Genomic DNA, 15,080 nt, shown 5'->3' on the forward strand with positions numbered 1-15,080 from the left:
AGCATGTTAATAAGCAACTAGTTAATAGCGAGAATTGGTCCCTAAACTCAAGTGTTACCAATGATTTATCAAAGTTGTAAATAAAATAAAAAAAAATTTTGTAGTACGTTTTTCAAGAAAATACTTGCACTGTTGCAATTTCTTGCACGGTTTGTTTGTAATTACCTGTGAAATTTACTAGAAACTGATTGAAAATTGTTTAAAAGTAAAACCTACACTTCTGTACAAAATTAAAGCAACCATTTGAATTATAAGCAACTCAGAAGAATTACAATCCCAACTAACAGCAAACAAGCTAATAAAACACTTCAATTCTCAGATAAAAAACAACAACAACACAAATGCAAAAACACTTAAACACACAAAAGGCACTTACAATGGAAGCAAACCGAACCAGTGCACACAAAGCACAAAACACAGTGTCTTTCATTCATAAAAAAATGTGTAAAGAAATTCAGGAGTAATTTGTTCATATAAATGGACCTTCCTGAAAACTCTCCAGCAGCTTCACAAACACTTCATAACCCACAGATCTGCATTCCATTCGCTCATTCTCAATTAGCATAATCTCTATCTCTACCCATTAATTACCACATATTATTATGGTAAAGTAGGCTAAATAGTGTTTTCAAATGCAGTGCAAATTTTGACCAACTAACATTTATGAATCCGAACATTTACACCAAAACAGCTTTATGAACGATTTTCATGCATGAGGCCCAATGCATTTGTGCGAATCATTCATAAAACATAAATCTTACATAAGTTTTATTGACGTTTTTTTTGATTGAGAAATTATGAATTTTTTCGAATATTTTTTATTATTTTGTTTTTTAATCACAGCCTGATGTTTGAAAACAGATTTGTTTGAGTTTATTTAATTTATTGTAAACTTTATGTATTTGAGTTGATACATTGGGTATATGTAGGAAATTTAATCACACAAATATCATGTTCACATGTATAATTTAAGCATTCTGGTTCTACATTTATTATACAAAAAAAGTGACTGAAGAATCTTGTGTATTTATGTATTTAATAGGAATAGTATTCATTCAGCAGAAGCCAAATTTTATGCACATTTAATCTACAAAGAGAGAGAAATGCAGGCGATTCCTCTCAAAGAGGCAATAGAATATGTTTCTTACTTGTCTTAAACACCCAAACTACACTTTCAAAATGTCAAAATGCATTTCCATCTATACTTAAAAGTTTCTCTGTGGTTAACAACCTACAAAAGCTGCAATGCAAAACTAAACTCACACAAAACACAGCACATTCCCACAACCCAGAGGAGGAAGGAGTACCTAAAGGAAGACAGGCTGTTTTCAGACGTGAGCATCAGACTCTCCTCATCATGAGCTGCCAGCGCAAACGGAGACCAGAGTCCAAGCCAAACGGGCAGACGCCCAAAAACATCCCAAACACAAGACAGCAAGTCATTGACAAGCCCTCCGTTCTCCAGGAAAGATGTGAGGCGGCTTACAGCGCTAAAATAAGACCATCATCCCTGAACGGACGTCCCAACATGATCTATTAGTGAAGCGGCCTGAAGTTCTACCTGGAAAGCTCTTGTGGAAAACAAAAAACTCTGACACAAAGCTCAGATGAGTAGACAATATTGCAAGGCATAAACGTGAGCTTTATTCATTGTTTTCCTCCCTCCTCTGACACACTGGAATTTGCAGAGCCCTTAAAGGGACAGTTCACCCAAAAATGGAAATTCTGTCATCAAACTGTTAACGGTAGCCATTGACTTCCATACCATTGAAGGTTTTGGTTATTTGGTTGCCCACATTCTTCAAAATTTCTTCTTTTGTGTGTTCAGCAGAAGAAAGAAACTCAGGGTTTGGAACTTGAGGGTGAGTAAATGATGACAGGATTTGTGCTTTTGGGTGGACTGTGTCTTTAAACGTGATCAATCAGGAACTGCAGTGCAACTTTGGAGGAGACGCAGACGGTGTGGTTGGTTCACGTCGCGTTGCGTGGGCCAGCAGGTGTGTGGGACAGGGACAGGAGGGTGGTGATGTTGGCACTGACCCAGTTTAAGGCGAGGTGTTGGGTTGTGCTGGGGCCGAATGCGTGGTCTGGTTGCACCGTTTGTGAACGTGATCCTGAGCATTAGCAAACATTGGCTTCTTCTCTTACTCGCACTGATAAAACAGGAATTAACTGTGCTGATTAATTTCGTGGCTCAGCATAAATTATGGCAACCAAGCTTCCAATATTTAATTTAATGTGTAAGAATAATTTTTGTTAGCTGTAGTTAATTTGACTGGATCCCGATGCTATTCCTGGACTACAAGATGAAATGCACAAAAACATACAAATTCACTCAAAATAAAAATATAATCCAGAAATTAAACAACCACAAAATAGGGAACGATTAGGAATTGTCAGATAAAAATTCCAAGTTTGCTCAATTTGGCTGAACTTTTGTTAGTACTGTATACAGTATGGCTCTAAAAATAATAAAAATAAAATAAATGCAATAAATAAATACTACTACTACTACTACTAATAATAATAATAATAATAATAATAAATGAAAATATAAACATAAAAATCACTAAAGAACTAAATAAGAAATTACTAAAGAAATATTGTAAAAAATAAAATAAAAATCATTTTATTATTATTATTATTATTATTATTACTTTTACTACTACTAAATAAATAAAAAACTAAGAAATTAATAACAATGCTAAATCTAATTATTATTATTAACACAGGGCCCTCGAGGCTAATTATTATTAATTTCACAGCAAAATGAAAAATGCATATTTAATAGAAACAAAATAATAATAATTCTTATAAAATGAAATTGGAAATATTACTAGTGTGAAAAATGCAAAAATGTAAAATTAAGAAAACTATTACTACTACTAAAACAACAACAACAATATAAGAAATTACTGTTGTAATTTTTCTTTTCAATTTTATTATTACTAAAAAAACTATAACTATTGTAAATTCAGTATAAAATAAAAAGTTGTGTATTTAAGAAATAATAACAGGAAGTGATAAAAATTATAATATTTCTAATATTTATGGTTGTCTAAACCATCAAACTTTTATTTTGATGGAAAATGACAGGAATCCCTTAAAGATTCTCTGTTGTTGCCTTCATCATCACAAGTATGTCAAGATGGTTGGCGTATGATTTGTTTTCCAAATGCACATTTTTAAAACAACTCAAACTTAAAACAGCTGTGTTTGAATGCAAAACCATATACTGTGAAGCAAGTCGCTGAAAACACTGTTATATGAGTCACACATGTCGGCTTTATTTCAATTAATTGTGCAGCTCTACCACAATCTGCAACCAACGAGAAAGAGGCAGGTCAGAAACGCGACATACTCACGAGGACTCATAAATCACAAACTCTCGCTGACAGCAGTGACCTTCTCTGGAAAAAACACATGCATTATGGGTAACGTGCCTTGGTTGGGCTGTTTTACAACAATATTCTCCTACTCACAAGTATTTGAAATAGTATGTAAATGATGGAATTTTCCAACAACAATATGCAATTAAACTGCATTTTTAATTGAGTTAATGTGATATTTTTATTTGTGTTTTTTATTATTTTATTTTTTGAATTTTATTTGTACTTTTCACAATATATATCCTGCAAACTGAAGAAATAGTATGAGTAGTGTGTAAGCATGCAAGTCAAAACACAGAAACACAAGTAGGAGGATATTTTGTCCCAGACAACAACATCGTCCTTGACACAAACCTCCCTGGCTCCCAGTGCTGTAGAAACAACACAACAACAGCTCCAAACTCCCAAACTGAGACTTGCAAAAATACCACACTGTTTGGCTCCTCCCACAGCACATGAACCTGGATGGAAAATTCCGGTCTGAGAAAGAGAGGCCTTTGGCACCGTCAACCTCTTATGATACACACGCTTCAGTGTCTGATAAGGCCGAGCAAAGAAACATAGTTCTTGCTGAATATTGAATTCAAAAACTAGTCTGAGTTGATCACAAAAACATACCTGTTAGAGCTCTGTAGCTAACACATGCAATCTTATCCACATTCAAACTGAAAAAGAGCCTCATACAGTAAGTGAATGATTTGAAAGGAAATAGCTTACACTCAACATACAGTTCATTTCAATAGAATCTGACAAAATGTTTTACAAAGAATTATAGCAGCATCATACTTTGTTAACCTTTTGTTAATATATTGAATTATGTTTTTTTTCACTTTAAGTTAAAGATGTAGCAACATTGTTGTGCATTTTTAGCATTTTTATTAGTTACTATACACACACAGACACACACACACACACTTTAGTTAATATTTATTTTCTCGCAAGAAGCATAATTTTAGTTTAATTGAAATATTTATATATATGTGTGTGTGTGTGTGTGTGTGTGTGTGTGTGTATGTGTGTGTGTGTGTGTAGTTTTAATAATTTTACATCAACTAAATGGCAACTAGCTGAAATAAAATGTTTACATTTAATGTTTAAATATTTTATTTCATTTAAAGTTTTGAATGTTTTTATTTTATTTTAATAAATTACATTTATAAAAATTTATTTTATAAAATAAATATGTTATAAAATAAATTTTGTTATATTACATATATATATATATATAAAAATGTATTAAATTTTTTAGTTAACTGTAATAATCCTAGTTTCAACTAACAATTTTTCAGTTTATGATAATATCCTAGTGTGACACAAAATTTGCATCAATATTTTGTTTGGTATTCGGTGATAAGAAAATTTAGCTTGAACATTTGCCATGAATATGCATTTTTTTCCCCCCACCATGCATGTAGTTATAAATTATTATTTTGCATGCTCTGCACAGAATATATGAGATTCTGGTTTAGTTTTTGTCCAAAAGGAAGGCATTTTAGTAAGTAGTATAATGCATGCCTATTGACCTAAAAATGCTCACTAGGCTTCATGCTGTGTGCTTATTAGTCAGCTCATCTCTCTTAGATATTTAGAGCTCACAAAGCTTTCTTTATGTACACTATCTGTGCTGCAGTTACAAGAGCCATTCGTTTGTTAGCTATTCATCTCCAGCCCTGCACACACACACACTATTCTTTCAGCTGCATTAATTATTAATGAATCCTATTTGAATCATTTATGTTAATGCAAATGTCCTGTTCGGAAGGTTCAGCTCCCAAAATTAACTTGTCAAATAATTTTTTAACTCTGTTTATCTAGGGTTATGTGAGCGCCGGCCCTCAGGTACTGTAGTTCTGACACATGTTGAAAGTTATGCAAGAATGAATATGTGCAGAAAAAAAAAATCACCACCAGTTAAAATAACTCGCATTTTATGCAATCTGTTCTGGTTAAGAAAACTTAATCACAGCATTCTAATGCTGGTTATGTAACTTACACTTAAACGAGATCTAGCTGACGGCAGACAAACATCACATTAATTCATCCTCAAGCTGCTCTTTTGATGTCGTATTTCCAGCAAGATGTACACACAGTTAATGATGACATTCAAATGCATTCACATCAATTATGTTTCTAAATTACATTTACATGCAATTGACGTTTGTTTCTTATCTTCTAAGCATCAGACTATATAAAATGGTCAAATATAAGATGTTTTAACCAGGAATGCAGCATGAGCGTGCAGATGACAGGAAGTGACACACAGCCCATGAGAACAGGGTCTCAAATGACAATCCATTATAAACTCAGATTTGCTGCTGCAGCATCGCTGGAATGAGAAAGCCTTACAGGCTCAGCGCAGATTAGCATTCTTATTTAATATTTTAATCGTCTTTAAATGAGGACCGGAGCTCAAAAGTGCAAAAGATGAATTTCAAACCTTTGTGAAGATGTTATAACAAACCAAAACCTATTCTTAAGGGCCGTACACACCGGGACGAATATCGGCGCGCGTTATTCGCCAGCGTTTTTCAACGCATTTTTTGTGTTCACACCCAAGTGATTTTCGCTGACGATGAGCCGAGTGAACATGCAAATTCATTCCCTGACATTAGATGGCGCTTAATGTAAAACAGAAATACTAGAAATTCTAGTTCTCTTTTATCAAGATTTTTGTAATCGCTGTTGCGTTTGTCATATAGTTCTTTGTGTTCCGACACCAATGAGACCAGCAACTCTACATTCATCTTGCCTTGCATCTTCTTCGTCTTATTTCTTCCCGGCAGTGTAGACGCTACTTGGCGTATATCTTCTTCGCCGTTACGTATGTGTGCTCAGCAAGACAGTTTTGTGTTTGAGCGCCCCCAAGTTGTGTTTTACTGGAACTTCAGAAGCTCCAGACACGTGTGCAAAAGCGCCATTCTCATTGGTCGTATAGTTTTTGACGCGGTGCGTCAAACCAAAAAAACGAACCCGAGGCGTTTTTTAAAAAATGACGCTTTTACATGTGGCGTTTTTCGCGTCGGTGTGCACACTCACATTGGCGCCCTTTGTTTAGTCACGAGGCATTAAATGTCGGCGAATATCGCGCGCGAAATTCGTCCCGGTGTGAACAGGCCTTTAGACAGCAAAAGCCGTTTTAACCAATTATAGTTTCTTTGAATGGTGCAAAACACATATATACATATTTTTATTATGAGCTTGTTATAAGTGTTTGCTTTCATAAAATATTTATTTTATTTTAATTTATATTTTAGTTTAGGTTTTAGTCATTTTAGTATTTTAACATCATTCTATTTCAAATAGTTGCCAAGGCACTATTTCTAATTTAGGCTTTTTAAATAAGTTTTTATCTAATATTTATGAATAGATTTTTACTTTAGTTTCACACACACACACACACACACTCACACTCTCTCATGCACACACACACACACACACACACACACACACACACACACACACACACACACACACACACACACACACACACACACAGCAAATTACCAAAGTAAGGGCATTCAGTTCTTTTTCTTCACAGTGAATTGTCCAGGGACATGTACATAAGCAATGTTACCAAAACATTTAAATTAAAAACTAAATAAATAAATATTCCAGACACAATATGCAACACCCTAAAAAACAAACAAAGATAGAAGCAGTGACCCAAGCTGTAGACAACATGAGTGCATGAGACCGTCCTGGACAGATGGACAGACACCAGTGCAAACACAAACACAGAACGATCTGTCTGGATCTCATGTTAATGTTATTCTTGAGCAAAAGCCAACTTTCTCCCAATAATGGTGGTAAACTTACCTGGAGATGTGAACAGCACAAAGACCACACAAGCACAACAGAAAGAGCTAAAACACCACACAATAGAGAAACCAGTCCGATAAGACCGACACCTGAGAGTCAGAGATTCACAACATCTCAACAACCTTCAGGAAACAAACGGCACGGCATTTGTGTTTAAGATTACTACGACTCAACTTGAGAAACCTGTTATCCAAGTCGACATGCAGCCCATTCTGACTACAACCTCACTGCAAATAAAACAATGTGTTCTACAACCAAAACAGGTCCTGGGAGGAACATTGTTGGGGGCTTAATGAGTCAGCAAGCATCAAAACATCATGTAACAAATGGCATGAAATGTCAGCTTAACTACAGGTTAACATACTTGGAAAATACTTGAAGTGATAGAAAACTCAAAAATGTACTTTTGCTGGTAACTTACTCATCCTAAGGCAATCCAAGATGTTTGTGGCTTTTTTGTCTTCAGTAGAACAGTGAAGAAGATTTTTAGATGAAAGATAATGGTCCTTGGTGATTCATAAAATGCAAGTCAGCGGATAACTTCACTTTGAGAGTCAAAAAAGCAGATACAGGCAAGACCAAATTAATACCCGTGGCTTCTGATGATATATTGAGGTCGTATGAAGTGAAATGAGTGACCTGTGCAAGAAACTGAACATTATTTACAACATTATCACCTGTAATGCAGAGCCTCAGGCAAACGGTCCAGAGTGCTGTCCAGTTCAAAAACGAATCATTCTTTTGAACTGATTCTTTTTTAGTGAACTAGATGAATCAGTTCACCAAATCGGACTGAAGTGTCTGAAACAGTTTGCGTCTTAAGCAACACAGATCTCAATCAAAGTTACTCAATCAAAACTCCGCCAGTAACTCCGACTAGAAATATCTGATCCTGTGATGAATGAACTGATTCAGTGCTCCAGTTCCTCCAACAGTCACTGAACTGAGGAAACCGTTTGACTCAAACTAACCAAAGACCGCTGAGCAGCTGACATCAGCAGATGAAATAATTGTTTTTGTAAAAAGCTGAGTTCCTTTAAACATATAAAACATCCATGTTTCACATCTTTATTAGGTGCTTTAATCATTTAATTATATATACGTTATGTCATTGCCTGATTACATAAATGAACTAGTGAATTGAACCAGTTCATTGAAACGAACAGACCGCATGAATCGGTTTGCAGAAAATAATTGTATTTCCCTGTTTGCCAGAGGCTCTGGATTACATGTAATAATGTTGCAAATATTGTTCAGTTTTTTGCACAGACTGATGGTTTCCCTTCATAAGACCTCAATACATTATCAGGAGCCACAGGTATTAATTTTGTGTTCCCTGATCTGCTTGTTTGATCTTCTCTACTGTTCTACCAAAGATAATAAGTCACTAACATCTTAGATGGCCTGAGGATGAGCAAATTAACAACAAATGTTAATTTTTAGTTCAACTATCCAGCTCAAAATGCCCTCTGTGAGTCTGACCTGTGTCTTCATTAGATGCTGATTAAAGGTTAATTCTGACCTGAGCTGAACAAGAAGAAGGTGCAGGACAAATGAAGGAGTTTGAAACACTTAAGCATCCATAGAGCTGAAGGACAATTGTTCCTGCTGTCTCTGGGGAATCTCACTTACTCAGCATGAAATTCTGCAACATCTGTTAACGTCTTCTCTATTAGCACCTTATGACTAGCCCACAGAGAGAAACACAAAGACATAATGATAGGGCAAGGCTTAAAAAACCCACAGACTTGCAGTATAGGAGGGACCCGAGTCATATTCAGGGATAAAAATATCACAGATACTTCAGTGAACAGCCTGGCAACCATCCAGGACACCCTAGCAACCAACAACAACAACAACAGCAACAGCAACAGCAACAACAACAACCATAAAAATCCTCAGAACACCCTAACAACAGACTACATTCTAAAAGTCCCTCAGAACACCCTAGCAACAAACAACAACAACAACAACAACAACTTTCAAAAACCCTCAGAACACCATAGCAACCACCAAGAACACTCTAGCAACAAACAACAACATTCTAAAAACAACTCAGAAAACCCTAGCAACAAACAACAACAACAACAACAACAACAACATCAACAACATTTGAAAAACCCCTCAGAACACCCTAGCAACAAACTACATTCTAAACAACCATCAGAACACCCTAGCAACCACCCAGAACACCCTGGCAACAAACAACAACATTCTAAAAACCCCTCAGAACACCTTGGCAACCACCCAGAACACCATAGTAACAAACAACAACATTAAAAAAAAAAACACTCAGAACACCCTAGCAACCACCCAGAACACCCTAGCAACAAACAACATTCAAAAAAAAAAAACCTCAGAACAACCTAGCAACCACTCAGAACACTCTAGCAACAAACAACAACATTCTAAAAAAAACTCAGAACACCCTAGCAACAAAGAACATTCTAAAAAAACCCTCAGAATACCCTAGCAACAAACAACATTCTAAAAACCCCTCAGAACACCATTGCAACCACCCAGAACACCCTAGCAACAAACAACAAAATTCTAAAAATCCCTAAGAAGATCCTAGTGACCACATAATTACAAAACTTTGTGCAACTACTCACATCATAAGTTCTTAATATATGCAACTGGGGCTACTATGCATTAATAAATATAAATCAAAAAGAAATCAAGTGCTTGTGTGAGTTTAATATGGCTCATTGAGGAGCACTTCGAACAGAGGTGAAAGCACAGAGCTTTACAGCATCTGTCCCGGACTGAAACTCCTCAGCATTGAGAGGCTTTTACTAAATAAAGATCTTATGCAACAGTCGCTGGTGTGAAAGGAATAACACACTGCGTTCATCTGCTCCACTGAATTCATTACAAAACACAAAAAGTCCTAAAGAAATACAATTCTCACGAAGACAGAAGTAACGATCATTAAAAATTATGCATTAAAGGGGTCATATGATGTTGCTAAAAAGAACATTAGGATAAAATGTCATGACACCAGCGCGATGAGACATCCAATAAAACCCATTAAAAAAAAACGATGCATTTGTTGCGTCCAGTGGGAACATAATTACAGACTATAATGACTTATACTGTCTTTTTACGCAATGCGTTGCGTATCCTGTGGCGTAAACATAAAACCATGTCTGCATTTGTGATCAGAGAAACGACATACAACAAGCTCTAACAGTTACTCTACACTGCACAAAACTCTCGTTTGAATCATCAGTGGCAAATCCTTTACATATGTACATATACTTACAGACTGTGAGTCAGAAGTGCCAGACTTTCCTTGTAAAGTTAGAATTGCCCCACTTTATAGAAACAGACACCGGCATTGTAAGCTACTCTCACAGGAAACAGTCCTTGTCCTCTGTAAAATGCATTGCACACATCTGAATATTTGGGCTGAACTGTTCTGGAACAGTGTTGTCAATACAACTTAACCACTGATTTCTAGTTGTGTCCTCTTTTGGAAGCCCAAACAAAGCAGCTTCGCTTTCACAACGAAACACGCAGGCAACATAAAACCTTCCAAGTCTTTTTGCTTAAAGTGGATATGAGTAAGTTTGTTTGATGTTACAAAGCTTGCTTGTATCCCAACTCGTGTAGACAAATATAAGCAAACAATGCTGAAGTTGATTCCGCTAAAATCCCTGGTTTTATGACCAGTGGCCAACGCTTTGGGGAAGCCAGTCATTAACAGTTACATGCTTCAGCTTTAAGTACATCATCTGTGACATAATAATTATGAGGTGTACGAGTGTGATACAGATTTTCTACAAACAAGAAGTTAATATTCAGCAAGTTACATTTTAGACACAATATTTTCTGTTTCACCAACAAAAATCTCTTCAGGTAAAGCTGGATTAGAACTTTTTTTGCATCTCAGAGTTTCGTTCCTGAATTCATGTGTTTTTGAACAAATCATTTAAGTCAGTGATTCAATGATCCATTCATAAAGACTTTGTTATTTGTGAACATAGGCGTTTGAGGGAAGGCTTTAAGACCAAGCGGAATCCTCTGCCAGCTGCCTCGGCTTCACAGCGAGCGCGACTCGCACTAACTGCACTCAGGTTCACCGTCCGCAGTTTGATTTTACAAAATCAGTTTGAGGCGAATGCAACTTATTGATCATGAGCCCAACATTTAGCAAGGCAGGAAAATATTCAGTCTACCTGAAGGAAGACATATTTCATTGTAAGTTAATGCTGTTAAATAGAGAGTTAAAAAAGAAAGAAAAAAAAAAAGAAAGTGTAGGCTATTCTTAAACTTGGACCTCATTATATTGAGGTACAAATCCAAACACCAGATGTAACTTACACTCTCTAAGTGTTCTTTCATTGAAAAGTATGTATTTTATTTATTCACAGGCTATATGGTTGAAATAATATTTTAGTTCAAAACTTTAAGTGCCATTTTTTTGGGCCCTTTTTTTTAGGAGTATAAATGAAATCCTCTTTTCTGGAATGAGTAATGCAAACTATCCGACAGCAGGGCAGCAATCAGCATCTCAGTGGTCTGGATTCATGCAAACAGCAGGTCTGTGCGGTCAGTGGTCAGACTGTGATGTAAAGCGTTCACTGGTAGATGCAGCCTAAGGCACGCTGGGAGAATCCAGTACTGCGTATTGATTCCATGAGAATTACACTGCGTATCCCACACGGATCACGAGAGCCATTCACAAACCCACCAGAGCCACAGCACAGCACTCACAAATCAGTGTAAATGCTCCTTTTCTAAAAGTTTAACTCTGACACCCAATGAAAACAGTTGCCAGATAAACACAGTTATGATTTAAAAAAAAAAAAAAAATCAAATGTTGTAGTCCAGCCAAATACTTCATTAAAAGGGTAGCTTGCAGTTTAGCTACTAGTTTGAAGTTTTTTAAGTTTAAATATTTTGAAATGTTGATTTCACACTGATCATGTGACTGACATGACCAGATCAGATTACACAACACAGGTGGAGACGTCACAGGTAAAATCTAAACACAATTCAGCTGCTTAAGAAGAGAATTCTAAAAAATAAAATTATTAAATTTTAAAATTATTATTATTATTATTATATATTTATTTTAAACTTTATTCAATTTTAGTATTATCATAGTTTTTCTTTAAGTAATAATATAAAATATTAACATTTTGTTTGTTCAATTTTCATGAGTTTAATTTTTGTCATCTTACGTACTTTTGTTAATTTTATTGCTTTTTAATATTTTTAATCTATAAAATATAAAAAATTTAAAAAATATTATATATATATATATATATATATAGTACTACTGAATGAAAGCAGTGGAATTACCTAATATAATGATTATTATATTTAAATGGCAAGAAAATAATAACAACAACAACAAATAAGCAAATTAATAAATATATGGCATAAACAAATACTACTATATAATAATTTTAAGTATACAAGGATAGAAAAAATAGAAACTTTTTTTTTATTTTTTGTTATTGTGTTATATTTTTTAAGTCTGTATGGAGTTGAGAAGAGGGGAAGGGAGAAGATAGTGTGACTCACCAAAAGGCCTTGAAAGCTTCATAAATATCCAGTCGGACTGCATATGAGAGCAGCGTCTTGTCTTCTGTCCGGACGCACAGCTGGCTGAGAACCTGCAGAGAGCGTCCAGACACGGGTTAGTAAGCCCACTAACCAGCAGTCTGCAGTAAACCAGCCACACACACACACACACACATAAACACCTGCTTTGCATCGCTCGCCGTCGATGGTCAGTTTACATGTTGTTCCAACACATTCTCAATGAGAGGAGTGAAAACTCTGCTTGACACACAAGCTGACATAAAACTCACCAAATAAAAAAGGCCTTGTCACCCTAGTTTCAGCTGAACACTGTCTTTTATATTGTGTTTGCATATTCAAACAAACATATGCAAAGGCAACAACCTCTTTAAAGGAATAGCTTGTTATGATATTACACTTTAATTGTGTTTTTTCCTATTTTGAAGCATGCATCATGGGAGTATAAATCTCATTTTGTTGCATGCAAAACAGAGATTTAGACATGCTGTCCAACACCTCATTATGTTTCTGACAGAATTTATTAATTTATGAAACAAATGCACTTAGGTCCATAATGAATATTTGTTAAGGTTATTGATGGACAGTTAATGTTCAAAACATGGTAATACCATGATGCTTTTAGTTACTTTATTTTCTTTCTTTCCCATAAGATTCAGAACAAAAGAAGACAAATAATAATATTACCTATAACAGTATATAAATAATACTAAAATGACACTAGCCTACATAGTGAAATGTACTGAGATAAAACTAAACCAAAATAGCTGTATTTAAAAATAAAAATAAAAATAAATAACAAAAGCACATAAAATGTCTAAATATTAAACTAAAGTAAAAATGTAAAATCTAAAAATATGGGATAGATAGATAGATAGATAGATAGATAGATAGATAGATAGATAGATAGATAGATAGATAGATAGATAGAAACCATGTGATAAACATGGCTATACTGTGGTGCTTTAGGTATTTTAATATGTTAGTAAGACTGCAACTATCTCCCTCCTGAAATTGAGAGCAAAAGAGAGCGTTAGTGAAGCTCAAAGCGAGATTCAGTGCACAAGACCCCAGTGAAAGTGAACAGGACAGCAGTAAACTCTCAGTTGTGTAACAGTCATCCATCAGCTCTCTTGCCACCAGCAGGTTCACATTTAGACATCACATACTCAACACTGATGTCAGGAAACCACACAGCTGCTGCTATAAAACTACAGTCATCCACATATGATCAACTATCATATACAACTTATGGATCATACACCAGCAACGGTCAACATCATCTGCACCAGTGACGGGCCACGAACATTTCATACCCGTGACAGACATGCAGCATTTATTCAAAGTCTTAATGTAGCCTATAGCTGCTGATGGAAACTAATGCATCTGTGAACATTCATAAAGCGCGCAGATATGAATCAAAATACCGCAGTGATTAGGTGACCAATCAGCTGCTAATATCACACAGAGCTGCAGAGGCGTGAAGAGTCGGTTGTAAATGATGACTCGCACAGAACGCGCAGAACATCAATCATACGATCAAAGGAGCCGCCGCCGCAGCGTAAACGCGACACTGTAACATTGTTAACATTGTAAACACACTCACCCTGACGCGCGCGTTGCTGTGTTTATTTCTCTGTCAGAAATGAAGATGATGTTGTTGTGCTAGTTCTGTTGCTGCTCTTCTCGGGTTCTGCACTTCTGCCGCTGTTTTAATGCGCCTTTAAAGGCGAAATCTGTCTGACAGACGCGAGCCGCTTCCGTCGACTGATATGGAGCGTCATTTGCATATGGGGCGGGGTTTAGAATTTAAAGGTAACGACGTCATTCGCCACCTGACTGCTGAGGTGCCATGGACAGAGACAAATAAGAATGAATGTGTAATTATGTACAAAATATATCGTACACTGTATATAGTATACAACAGGGTTGGATAGTAAAAATGTATACCGAAAATGCATTATGAGAACTGATACAGTTAACTGAAATAAAGCTGAAATAAAAATAAACTTAAATAGTGCTATTAAAAAAAAAAAAACAGCTAATAAAAAAGACAAAACCACATAACAAAATTATCAAATAAATAAATCAAATAAAATGGGAAAAAAATAATCTAAATCAATTTAAAAAAAATTTAACAAATTTTAAAAAAGTGTTAATTGAAATAAAGCTGAAATAAAATAAAAAAGAAAAATGATCAAAACCTTAAATGTTGTCTTGGCAACTAACTGAAATAAGTTTAAGATATTAAGAATATTAAATAAAAAAATAAATAAATAACAAGCACATAAATTAAAATATAATCTAAATTGAATATAT

The 15,080-nt window shown here is 35.3% G+C and overlaps 1 protein-coding gene across 1 annotated transcript in view; it reads right to left on the reverse strand.

The window, feature by feature from the left end:
- LOC109093387 (solute carrier family 45 member 4) overlaps positions 1-14,528 on the reverse strand; it is a 55,318-nt gene extending 40,790 nt beyond the window's left edge. Inside the window, 2 exon segments of the mRNA XM_042745100.1 lie at positions 12,744-12,835; positions 14,368-14,528. The gene's annotated coding sequence lies outside the window, so the exon portion shown is untranslated.
- Positions 14,529-15,080: the final 552 nt, after the last annotated feature.

Source organism: Cyprinus carpio, chromosome B19 (genome assembly GCF_018340385.1).
Source record: "Cyprinus carpio isolate SPL01 chromosome B19, ASM1834038v1, whole genome shotgun sequence".
Lineage (NCBI taxonomy): Eukaryota > Metazoa > Chordata > Actinopteri > Cypriniformes > Cyprinidae > Cyprinus > Cyprinus carpio.